Here is a 13710-nt window from a genome sequence, read left to right as displayed (position 1 = left end):
CAGGAAGTGGCACATTTGCAAAGGTCATAATGATACTGTGGAAGATGCTGTCATGCCTTCCCAGTGAGTTATATTTTATAGCAAGACCCATCATGACAGATGTTTTTCACATACCAATCAAACTGAATTACCCAATAGCAAATACCTCAAACTCACACAGTATATTTTGGAGGAAGGCCAAATTCTATTAATTAACTTTTATCTCTCTCTTGTTCTTTTTACTCTCTCACACACATACATGCCTTTTAAAAATTCTTTCAATGCAATAAGCCTCAAAAATCTCCTGTTTATCTTAATTAGCAATTGCTTTTGAACAAGAAAAAAAGCACATGGAAATAGATTAACTTATCAGACTCCATTTCTACACTTTGAGGTCTACAAATATCATCCATGATTTTCATTGTGTTTGTCTTTATTTATTGTTAATTAATTTCATATTTCAATTTTATTTTAATGCTTACAAATTACAATATTCACTAAAAGATTAAACTGTAGGGGATGGACACAATATGGTGTTGGATCCTTTTAGTAAGGTAATTTGTAGTGTTGTAATTAAATTGAAAGATATTACTCCATAAACTTTTGTTACGGCCTCAAAATAGATCGGCAGAACTTCAGAGAACACTACTAATGCTTTGATTATTCAAAATACAATTGCAAAAAGTAACAACATTAACCAAGAGCCATTGTACTCATAACCTAACTTATGGAGATGCAACCCATTTGTATAACTACATAATAATAATAATAATAATAATAATAATAATAATAATAATAATACTAAGCCAAAAATACAATGACAGAGTAGAGTAATACAAATGTTAACTACACAGGTCCTGTCCTAGAGAGAATTTTGTTTTAATTAACAGTAAGGCAGGGAAGGTGGCTCAGTGATAGAGTGCTTGCCTTGCATGCATGAGGCCCTGTGTTCAATTCCTCAGCACCACATAAGCAAAAAGAAAAAAGCCAGAAGTGGCACTGTGGCTCAAGTGGTAGAGCGCTAGCCTTGAGCTGAAGAGCTGAGGGGCAGCGCCCAGGCCCAGAGTTCAGGCCCCACAACCGCCCCCCCCCACCAAAAAAAACAGTAAGGCAGAACAAACACACAGCTAAGCAATTAAGCAAGTCCTATTTAGAAGTTGATGTGGAGGCAAAAGATGAAACTAGCAGAAAGCTGTTTTCTCTTCACTGCTGGTGTTGGGATATTCAATTTGAAAGTGGAAGCTAGACACTGTTTTGTTGATGAACACCAATCATGGAGCTAAGAGTGAAAACAGCAAGCAGAGATTTTTAAGGAATAAGAATGATGGCTTTACAAAGCAATGGTCATTCATTGACTGGAAATGTATTCCAAGTAGCTGATGGTCACATTCTGCTTGAAATTTGGCCGTGTTTATTAATGATCAAAGCAAGACCCCAATGTCTGTTTGAAGCTCAGCTCAATGCAGTCCCACAGCATTTGCTCTACCATACCAATTTTCTCCTAGTAAATACCTATCTGCAAATCTTTGCCCATCAGATATAAGAGGTACTCTGTTGAAGCCTCAGACGCAGCTGCAAAGGTTTTACCTTGAGAGATCAAGGACAGATTTTTAGTTAATACGTTTAGGTTCTATAATATGACTGAAAAATATTCTCAGCATGCTCACAGTGGGTTAGGAGATTAAGTATCCTTGGGAAGTTTTAAGAAGATCTAAACATTTGAATATAGAAGCAACACTTTAGTCTCTAAGGAGGCTGCATCAGCCTCTACCCAAGAACCGGGGTCTAGTTAGTTACCAAGAATCCATAACCTGATTATAACAGTATTATTTTCCTGCCTAGCTATGTGGGCCTGACAAAATCATCCCATCATGTGATAAGTCACCCACACAGACTTGTCTGGGAACCAGTTGCTGGAAGCTGCCAACCAGCCTGGGCAGGTTGGGCCAGAGAGTTGGATATAGAAGCAATTAAAACACATATATGCTCATGCACACACACTCTAGTTTGTGCACATGTGCGCGCACACACACACACACACACACACACACACACACACACACACACACACCCACTACTACCAACCTACTCAGACTCCTGTAGCTTCATTTGCAATTAATAAATTAATTAAAAGGTTCTCGTGGGAAAAATGCCTTAGTGAAACCCTGGGTTTATTGTAATGAAACTTAGCACCAAGAGAGGCACTATAATACCAATTATACATTGGTTAGTTGCTTTACAAATACAAAGTTGAAAAACAATTATATTTGTACATTATAAATTAGTCAGGACTCTAAACATTCACCCAGTGATACCAAAGGAGGATATTCTTAGGAGAGGATCACAAGGGCTCAATAGCTGTGTGCAAATGATAATATAAAATGATGCTTATGGAAATGAACTCCAAAATATGGAAACAAGAGTTTTTTTCTTTAACATTTTATGATTTTTTTCTTCTGTTTTCTCTCTTTTGCCACTGGTTTTGATTTCTGTACCTTTTGTATGTAAGTTTATCAGATTTGGGGAACTTAAGGAGAAGCACAGAAATTGTGGGACAAAGGGTGAACTAATTCAGCAGTGATAATAACTAGACACTATGTTGAAAATGAACTATACAACTTAGGGGAATCGAGGGGTAGGGAGGGAAAACCTGGGAAAAAAATGAGAAGAGGTGATGCTGTTCACAAAGAAATGTACTCATTACCTGACTTAAACATCAAGTTTATAATAAATTTTTTAAAGATATTAAAATGAAAAAATAGAGTCAATGGTATATTTCACAGGCCTGTTTTTCAGCTTCAACCATAACCTGCCTGTGTTATTATTGTATCTTCTTTAAGCTAAGTATTACATTTCTGTACTACAGAATGAAGATGCTATTGTAATTTGCAAGATTTTAGCGGTTATAGAATGACATAACAGAAAAAGAAGGTTGAACTAAATTCTCATCCCCTTCATTTTAATGAATATTGAGCAAAATATAATGACAAATAACATCTAATGCCCCTTTTTACTTTCTATTTTCTATTTTTTATTATCTTTAAGTAATTGCACAGATGATTTTCAATTTGATGCATCAATTTATGAGTACAATGCATCTCGATCAATTGTCACCTCTTTCAAAATTCTGACCCATCTCTCTCAATCCCACTCATGTCTTCAATTTTCTTAGCTCCATTTTCACATGTATACATTGAGTAGTATGACTGCATTCATCTACACTTCCTCTCTCCATTTATCTCCTACCTCCCCTCGGTCTTACCTCCACCATACACAAGGTCCAGCCTCATGGTATTCATTTTGTTAAACTGAAAGTTCATTGTTGAAGGGAGTTATACCATTGGAATTATCCTCTGCATCTACCATATTTGAGGTAATATTTGTGTAGATATGCATATGACCTTTGCAAATTTTTGAAAATTATGTGGATGCTTTTGAGTTTTCTAATGTCCACATTTTTATCCCTTGTAAAAGAGCTTCACTGGAGACCGAGACATGTCTCTGGAAAAGGTGAGTAATGGTATCCTCATGATGGAATGAGTGATGAATCAGAGCTGACTGGTCCCATGTTTCTCCATCCATCAGGTGAAGCCATTGTGTTTAGGTGCAATTCTCTGCATGGTTTGGTAGATACAGATTCCTTAATTGTTCCATGGAATGAGAATAGAACTCTGTTGGGACTCTGGGTCTGACTACATGGATGCCTGTGCTATCTTGGTAAAAGGGATCCAGATAGAAAGAGCTGCAGGCTCTTACACTGGGCACCACTTTCTTTTTCTTAAGGAGTCCAGAGTGACTCGAATCAGAATTGAGACATTAATGACTGAAGGTATCCTCAGCGTTCTTCTGAAGTGCAGTCTTTGTGAAACCAGTGACTTGTGAATGTGCCAAATTATCATCTGACAAAATGATGGAACCATTGGGACATCACCCCCTGAAAGGGTACTTTTACTGAAGAATGAGGCAGCTGTCATTGGGTCTCAGAATAGCCTATTGCCACAAGGGAAGCATTGTTGGGAAATATGGTACATGTCCCCTAATGATAAGAAATGCAAAATTCAATTTTTGCCCTCAGAACATAGTTAATATTTTTGTGTTGTATGTAACTATTTTTAGACCTAGAAAAGTTGGCACAAGAAATGTAATTTCCTTTCTATATTTTCTACTGGTTTCATTCATTTCTTTTTTACCCTGTCTCTCCCACTTTATTGTGGCTTTCTTTGCTCTGTCATCTATATCATAAAACCTAGAGTGTGCAAAGTAGGGAATATAAGAGAAGAAGAATTAATGTTATTGTTCACTAGCTGATAGGATCTGAGATTTAAACATTATCTCATTTAAATGTAATAATAACCTGGGAAAGGACTTTATGACAGTTTTTCTTAATATGCATATATAAAAATGAGGAAAAGGGTGGGGTGGGGAGGAATGGGGGAGAATGATAGAAGGGGTGATGATTATCAAGTTATATTTTACTCAGAAGCTGACACTGTTGAATTGAAACCTCTTCATGCAACTACTGGAAGATAAGAGAAAAATAAATGAATGAAAATTGATACATAGAAATTGATGTTTAGGAAAGAAATTGAGGTCTGAGGAAATGATCTTCATAGAAATAGTAAGGGTTGTGTCACAGAACAGATATTTGAAGTTGAAAGATAAAAGCCACGCTTTCAACTACAACATCCTCCCTGTAGTCTCCCTTTTAGCTATAATCCTCATCCTAGCAGAGACTGAGCATTCTGTGTAGCATCCCCTAGCTTACTTTCTGTCTGAGTCTCAGTGAGCATGCTCAGAATTCCAAAACAAGGTGATCAGCTTCAAGACTGCTTCCAGGCTTGTCATTGATGTAGACCAGGCTTGGGAAAGAGTTGACCTTGTTTCCTTGTCCTTTCTTCGGCAAGCTGGTCTCTCCATAAGTAACCACAGATGAGAACTTTGGTTGCTCAAGAAGTCTAAGCCTATGCTTAGTACTGTGCTGTGTTTCCCAAGCATTGCAGTAACCTTAGGAGATCCATTATCTTTGTGCACATGACAATATTGTGGCCTAGAAGATTCAAGTCCGTCATGGAGAATGCTGTGTTGTGCAGCAGATGCATTATCTCCTTCATCCTGTCTCAGCAGAGGATTAAATTTTCTGGAAGGCTAGAGTACCAGGGCCAAGAAAACACCCTAAGCTCAGTATCACTGGTGTTTACTCAAGTATAATAAGTAAGCTGCAGGCAGGTCTCTTCAGCTCAGATAAGAGACTAGTTGGAAGATGAGCCCAATCTTTGGCTGATGCAGCTCTTGATATGTATGTGAATTTCGAAGGCTGGGTTTTAATTTGACACTATCTTTGGGAAATCTAATTAGCAAGTCCTGGGGTTTCCGTCTGCTGATCCTTCCAGATAGCGTATGTGTACGGCATAAACATAAGCAAGAAGACAGCAGTCCAGGAGTCTAGGGAGGGTACATATATAGGACCTGGGGCAAGAATGCTGACTCAACTGAGTGACTCAGGTATGCCGACTGCAGACAGAGAACTCACAGGCCTAAACTTCCTCCTCGTATGCATGGTCTGCAGAAGCAAGATGCAAGAGAACCAATCAAGAAATTACAAAGCAAAACAAGACAATGTTTGTACACCATTAGGATAATTGAGCTACGTTGTCAGCTTCATTAACGATCTCAGGGGTTGAAATTCAGACAGTGTTTCTCTTCCATGGTGACTAGTGACCTGGATTTCAAGTCAGCAGTTACACTTTACTTGTCTTGTACACAGTGTCAGTAGAACGAGCACATTTATTTGGGACAATAGAGCAGCCTTTGAAACAGGCAAACATTGGTAGGGAAGATAGTTATATCACCTTTTCAAGCATAGAGATGACAATGTCTATGAATCTCATTTTTTTAAAGACTGAAAATAATGGAGTTGAAAGGTACATTTCTCACTCTTTCATAACACTCTGGTCAGTAGTCTTTGACTGATTTGCATGATTGACCAAATGAACAGTCACTGAGTAGTTATAAATCGTAAAAGGTATGCTAATAGTTTGTGAGCAAACTTGAGTTGGCTGTATGCTTATTCTACATGCCTCTTTTGTTTTTGTTTTGTTTTGTCAGTCATGGGGCTTAAACTCAGGGTCTCTGCACTACTCCTGGGCTCTTTTGCTCAAGGCTAGTATTCTACCTCTTTGAGCCACAACACCACTTCTGGATTTGGAGCAGAGAATTGAAGATAAAAGTTTCATGATGATTTTTCTGCCCAGGCTGGTTTTGAACTACGATCCTCAGATCTTAACCTCCTGAGTAGCTAAGATGTTTTTTCTTCTTTTTACAGAAAGATCTCTCATTTAAAAAGCCCAATGTCCTCAGGAAAAAAAAAATACCACCTGAGAAGAGAATCACTCGAATATGTCTGAATATTAAGGCCATTTACTTCAGGAAGTCGTCATTCAAGAAATAAAAAAGAATGATAAAAAGGAAATTAAGCCTGGGTACCAGTGGCTCAGACCTATAATCCTAGCTATTCAGGAGGCTGAGATCTGAGGATCACAGTTCAAAGCCAGCCTGGACAGAAAAGTCTGGGAGACTCTTACCTCCAATAAACCACTAGAAAACTGGAAGTGGCGCTGTTACTCAAGTGGTCGAGTGCTAGCTTTGAGCTGAAGAGCTGAGGGACAACACCCAGGCCCAGAGTTCAAGACCCATGACTGACAAAAATAAAAATAAAAAAATAAAAAGGAAATTAAGGAAGGGAAGGAAAGCAGGAAGAGGGGAAGAAATGATGAACACAAATGGACATGCTGAAAGAAGCCACTATCTTTTTGTAATCCAAATGGGATGAATGTCTTAGGATATAACTGTGCCCAACAGCATCATTCATCCATGCACACGAAGTCACAAATACTCAGAGTAGGTGGAAATCACATCCTTGGAAAACAATATGGTCAGTGACTCAGGTTTTTTTTTCTTATAAAAATATTGTTCAAAGTTCTAAAGGAAAATGCTATCCTAAAACCACAAGTGAGAAATACATTATGTCAAAGTCTAAAGGGGTATTGTAAATATGCTATTAAGGTAAAAGTTAATGGGAATTAACTCTGTAAATTTGGTTTGGTGTAGATAAGTTGTGTTTTGAAGAAATTCTTGGTTTTGAAGATTGCTGAAACCAAGTTGCTAATGTTGCTGCATCTGTGGAACAGAAATGTGAATTGAATGTGTTCTCTCATATGTGGAACTTAGATTTAAATTTAAAACATATATGAAAAATATACCAGGGCATAGGCATAAACAAACAAATTGACTGAAGTGTGGTAAATGCAAGTGATGATTCCAATGATATAACTCTTTTGAACAGCTAACTTAAAGTTTAATGAAATGGTACCAGGAAGCTGCAATACATGTTTTCATAGGGAGTAGGACTCAGGGGAGGGAGACAGATGAATGGAGAGGGAAATGGTAGGCAAATTAGTCATAACATTTAATACCTGTATGTGAAAGGTTGGGGTTGATGGGGAGTGGGGGAATGATGGACAGGGTGACATTGATCAGTGTGCATTTTACTCATAAATTGACATAGAGTGAATTGGAATCTCTTTGTACAACTACTTAAAGATAAAGAAGATTAATACAATATTAGTTCTAACTCTGAGCAGCATTAACACATGATGAGGAAAGAAGGGCCCATTTTTTTAATGAGAAAACTGATAAAACCTTAAGAGGAGTTATGAGTAAACTATTCTAGGAATTCACTAGATGACATGTCAAGTAAAACCACCAATATGAGCTTCAATACTTTTCTGTTTTACTTTTTGTTTTGTTTTTGTCTGTTTTCTTCAGTTGGTCTAGGTTTGAGGTTCAGTGACATGAATAAGAAGAGGAGGCTTGAAACATGTGTATGTCATACAAACTTTTTCAAAGATGTTCACTGAATTAGATCCAAGTATAAACACATACCCTAGAATTCTCCACCTTCTAAACTTAAGATGTTATGTCTTATTTTCTATCATCCACTGGTGTCACATTCCCCTGTTGTAACTTATTTACTCGGGTGACTTCAAACACTTTTCCACTGGAAATAAATGGGAGGTATCAATTTTCAAACTAGGGAATAAAAATGAAAGATGATTGAAAGTGGAGATCATATATAAACAAAAAATAAATCCATTTTATATCACTATGTGTTAGGTAATTTATGTTTCTAATCTCCATACATCTATTTGATATTTTAACATCTTAAGAAATGGCATCATAAGAGCATCTTATTTTTTCTCTGTAGAGGATGGGATTAGGTCTGGAAAAATTATTTGACTCATCCGAAAATTCTCAGTAGCTCAGAAAATTTCAATTAATGGTCTTAGTGTGCTGTTATATGCCTGCAATTCCAGTTTTGAGGGATACAAGAATAAGTGAATCACCAGTTCCAGGCAAGCCTGGAGAAAGTTAGGGAGACTGTCTCAAAAAATAATAATAACAAAATCAAAGCCAGGAGCTGGTGGCTCATGCCTGTAATCCTAGATACTTAGGAGGCTGAGATCTGAGGATTGTGGTTTGAAGTCAGCCCTGGCAGAAGTTTCTGTGCGACTCTTATCTCCAATAAAGTATCCAGAAAAAGCTGGAAATGGTGCTGTGGCTCAAGGGGGAGAGTGATAGTCTTGAGCACAAAGAGGCTCAGGGACAGTGCCCAGGCCCTGAGTTCAAGTTCCAAGATGCCTCCCTGCCACCCCCATGCACAAATCAAAAGTTTTGGAGCATGGCTCAAGTGGTAGAGCTCTTCTCTAGTTTGCATAAAGCCCTGGGTTCAATCTTCCAAAAGCTAAAAAGAAAAAAGAAAACCCAAAACAATCAAAGCATGAGTATTTCATTTTAATAAAGCTTCATCTTATTTTGGTCCATTATCATGAAAACATTATAGCAAGTATTTTACTTTAACTGAATTAAAGTAAGAGTTCAAACAAATAATGTTTTCTTTCTTCCTATGTTTGGTCTGGTTATTTAAATGTTTCTGTCTAAAACTTCCCAGAACACACTCTTATGTATGTAGAGCTATAATTTCAGCACCTTCTCTGAGAAATTACCAGGAAATGCAGAGAAAAGGGGTGAGAGGTCAGCATATTTGAATATTGTCTTCTATCTATTTTTCCCCCTTTTTAGTACTAGAGAACCCAATCCAAGGTCTTGTCATGCTAGGCAAGTCTCCTAAGCTTCACCCTCAACCTAAACACATTAATCTGGAAGATCATGAAATCTATCCTCTGTGACTCTATGAACTAAAATGATTAACTATCGCTTAGAAAACAATATTCCGTTTGCACCATTAAGGAAAATCGTCTGCAGTGTTTGTTATAGTTAACAATATCTTTGTACAAGAACACCCACGCACAAAATACAAAACATCCATGAACATGTGCACAATTCTCAGCCCAAGACGACATTGTGAGTGAAAAAGTTTATGACTTGATGACTAGTTCAAAGTTTTCTCCCTCTCTTCACCAGCCAACTCTGTGGAATTATATGGAGGAGTAATGTCTATATTGAGATCCTTTGCTCTTCACCTACAGCTAACCTCAGCTAGAATTTCATTTCTTTCCCTTGGCTGTGAATGAACTCTCATGATAAATCAAAGCTGTAGTGCATTTGCAAATATATATATATATATATATACGTACACACATATATAATATATATGTACATATATATGTGTCTATATGTATATATTAAATACTCTTATTTTCCTTGGATGCAAAGAAGTGTGTTTTCTTTTTCTCCCAAGCAAATATAGGACATCTGGCCATTTTCTCTCCCTGTCGGAAAGGCATTTTGCCATGGCCGAGCCCTGATCCTCCAGTTGTTAAACAGCAGGGATTATCAGGCAGGACAGTATTAAGTGGTATTTAACAGCAAGACCAAAGTTCTCTGTCAAATGCCTAACTCAAGGCTCCTGCATTGTTAGCATCCCAGCTTCGAGACCTTTTGCACGGAGCCATTTTTCATTCTGACAACAAACTACTGTGGCTATCCAGGATCGCTTTGCTGAAACTGACAGCCGAGTATTTGTGTGGCAGAAATATTGCTACAGAGAAGGGGCTCGGGGGGTGGAAGGGGAGGCATTTTTATCCCCTTTCACTCCGAGTGTAGTGGCATTCCAAGCCGTAGGTGTCCCAAGTCAATGACTGGTTAATCTATTCAGTATGATCCGCTGTCTAGTCAAAACAATAGGGGGGTAGAGGGCAGAGGAGTGTGGAATATCGGCTTCACAATGTGATTGAAGTGCACATTACCTTTTCGATCTCTTCAAGGCACATTCTCATTGACGTAGGCTGGGGAGGGCGACCACTGGGACTGTCAATTTTAAGTACCATTCTCTAAAAGGTTTTTTATTGGGGGGTAAAGGGGAGAGGGAGAGGTGTTTGACAGGTCCCTAAAGTTCAAGTGCAAGCATTTTATGGCCACAGTAAGACATCAGTTATGGAACTCATGATATGATGGGTGCAGAGGCAGGAAATAAATGAAAGAACTTAATGAAAGTTTAATCTTCCGGGGAATTGCTTCCTCTCAAAGGCATAAATTGAGCGACCTAAAACTAAATTTCCCTGTCAAAGACTGGCATCGAGTTCATGCACATTTTACAACTGTACTAGAAAGGAATATATATGCATATATATATATATATATATATATATATTTTCTTAAGTAATGATTTTTATTCTTAAGTGAGTACCTGAAAAGTCTGATCGAGGCTCAGGAGTAGTTCCAGTAGATTTATTAGGGAGGTTATGGCTTCTTTGTGCAGTATAGAAGAAGAGTATGTCATTATTGATGCTTGTACATTTGTCTGGTCCTTATTTTTGCTATGTATATCTGCATTTGATTGGTTTGGAGCTACAAAAAATTCCATGGGAAATTTCACACCAAGCCTTTCTATCTGGGATCTGGAATGTTAAGGCCACACCCAGCTCTGCTTATGGTTAGCATTGGAAAGATTATGAGACATAGTTGCAATCCGTTGTGTAATGAGGCATGATATGAACTGGAAATCAGGTGGCCATGCTTGAACTAATGTTCTAGATCTTCAGGAATGAAAAACATGCTTGTGGTCTGAGAAGTAAGCAGAGAAGCTGATTACCCCATGGAGAAGAGCCATGTGAAAGGAGAAGAAAACATGTAAACAGTGTGGTCACCATCTGCATTTTCTGACAACAGCTGTGCTGGGTGGGTGAAATCTATGCTTCTGTGAGTGAGCAAATCCTGATTTGTTCAATCTTGTCATCACATCAGTCATTAAACCCAGCCTATTTAGAACTCCTCAGAGGTAACACAAGAAAACCCTATACCACATGGACTCAGCTTTTCCAATTTTATTACATGAGTTCATTGATAGTAGCCAAGTGATAATGACCAAGTATCCTTATCTGGATTGAGGTATTAAACCTTCTGTCTGTCTGGGATGGGTAACATTAATAGGATGCTCTAGAGCGCAACACCATTTGTGCTATGTGTGGTAAAATGATAAATAAAACATCAATAGTAATGAACAGAAGGATGACTGCAACAATTTAAGGTTAGGAGCAGAAACTCCAGTGAAGGAGAAGCTAAAAGAGTATTATGTGTCCATGTGTGTTTCCAGTAGGGATTTAGAGTCGTTTTAGATACACAGAGTAGTTTTAGTTACTTAGAGTAGTTTTAGATACACAGCATAACAAAAACAGAGGGCGCAGAGAGTTTCCATATCCATCATACACACATACATGCACACGCATACATACACACATATGCAAATGAATCCATACACACACATATACAACCTCAATCAATATCTACACTTTCTACTCAGGCAGCCCATTTGTCATAATTGATCAACCTGCCTTAGAGGACCAATAGTACCCAAGCCTGCAGTTTACATTTGAATTTGCTTTAGATGTTGGACATTGTATAGTTTCTGGCACATTTCTGTCCAACTCTATGTTACTATGAGTATATTATCACTGCCCTAAAATCCTATATTATACCTATTTCTATATCATTTTTAGAAATTCTATTTAGGATCCTTATAATGTGAGAAACCATAGGGAAAACCTTTGTCACATACCATTCAATCATTTATGACTATAAAATGGTCTGATTGAGGATTCTACAAATCATTTCTTTTCTCTTCTACAAACCATTTCTTTTCTCTAAAAGGAAGAGTATGGGCACTGCATTCAAATCTTTGTGTTATTACTTTTAAGCAACTCTATGTACCAATCCCTCCCATTATAAAATGGAAGTAATTTAAAGCTCTTACAGTGTAAAGTTTTAAAGATTAAATGAGATCATAGTCCTCAATGATATTGATATACAGTACCTAAAAACTAAGATTTATATCTTACATAAATGTAAGCTCCATTGCTACAGTGATAGCTAAAGCAACGACAGTTATTTGGATGTTAAATTTGAAGGAGATACCTCAAGGCAGGAGAAAATGACAATATGACTACTATCTACAATTACTTTAATTTTAACTGCATGTTAAATCTTTATTTAAATTGCAAAACTTCTAGCTCATTGTGACAAGTGCCTTCAATTATTTTTCCTGTGCTAATCAAGTTAAATATAATCTTATCTTTGAGGTATTTGAAGCTCTCTGAATTATGTCTTCCAAATTGGATTGTTCAGCCTTTCTCAGACTTCAGAATATGTGCAGAGATGCACCAAATATTACTTTGTCCAATTTTGCCTAATCAACATTTCACCAAAACCAAAGTTATAGATTGCTGACATAGAAATTGAATTAGGGTGTGTGTGTGTGTGTGTGTGTGTGTGTGTGTGTGTGTGTGTGTGTGTGTGTGTGTGTGTGTGTGTGTGTGTGTGTGTGTGTGTGTGTGTGTGTGTGTGTGTGTGTGTGTGTGTGTGTGTGTGACATTTTCTCAAATATTCTCATTACATTGGACTAACGAGGAAGGAGGATAAAGGAAATTGTATATTGTTGACGTAGATTATTTGCAATACTAAAAATGTAATAGTAAAACCAGTTGAAGCGCTTTTGAGAAAGGGGTCAGAGAGAGTGATAGAGGAGGTTGAAATTGATTATAATACACTATAAATGTGTGTGGAAAGGTAACAGTGAAATGTCTTCTCTGTTCCTGTGTAAGTGATACAAACTAATTGTTAAAATCCCATTATATTACTGCAACATGTCCTCTAACCCAGGTGCTTTCAATTACAATTTTTAAAATTATACTTGCCAATTCATATGCATTACAATATATTTTTTGTGGAAACAATTTTATTTCTCAGGATCTTTAACTTCTAAATTGCCTTCAAATCTACCATTTGCATTAAAATTTGTTCTTACTTTCTTTCAATTTTACATTGAAAATAATTTTGTTTTGTTTTTGTTTTTTGGTACCAGAGCTTGCTAAGTGCTCTACTACTTGAGCTATACCTCCTCTTCTGAATATTGTTTTTTTTAATGGTTAGCTGGAAATAACAGTTTCTACCTGGGTTGGTTTTCAACCATGATCCTCATATCCCAGCTTTCTGAATAGCTAGGGTTTCAGACAAGTACCACTGGTGGCCCTATATACTCTCCTGTTACTGTCCGTTTAGTAGCCATCTTGGTTGTCATCTTGTGATGCCACCACAAGGCTCAAAGTAACCCACACAGTGGATTAGCACTATGTATCATAATCACCATGTCCTGTTGTGAAATGTCACCTTATCCCATTGGATAGGTGTTTTATTATACCGTATGTGAGCTTCTCTGCT

The sequence above is a fragment of the Dipodomys merriami genome, unplaced genomic scaffold, assembly GCF_024711535.1.
Source record: "Dipodomys merriami isolate MVZ:Mamm:240054 unplaced genomic scaffold, mDipMer1.0.p SCAF_42, whole genome shotgun sequence".
In the NCBI taxonomy this organism is placed as follows: Eukaryota; Metazoa; Chordata; class Mammalia; order Rodentia; family Heteromyidae; genus Dipodomys; species Dipodomys merriami.
This window is presented reverse-complemented; position numbering follows the sequence as displayed.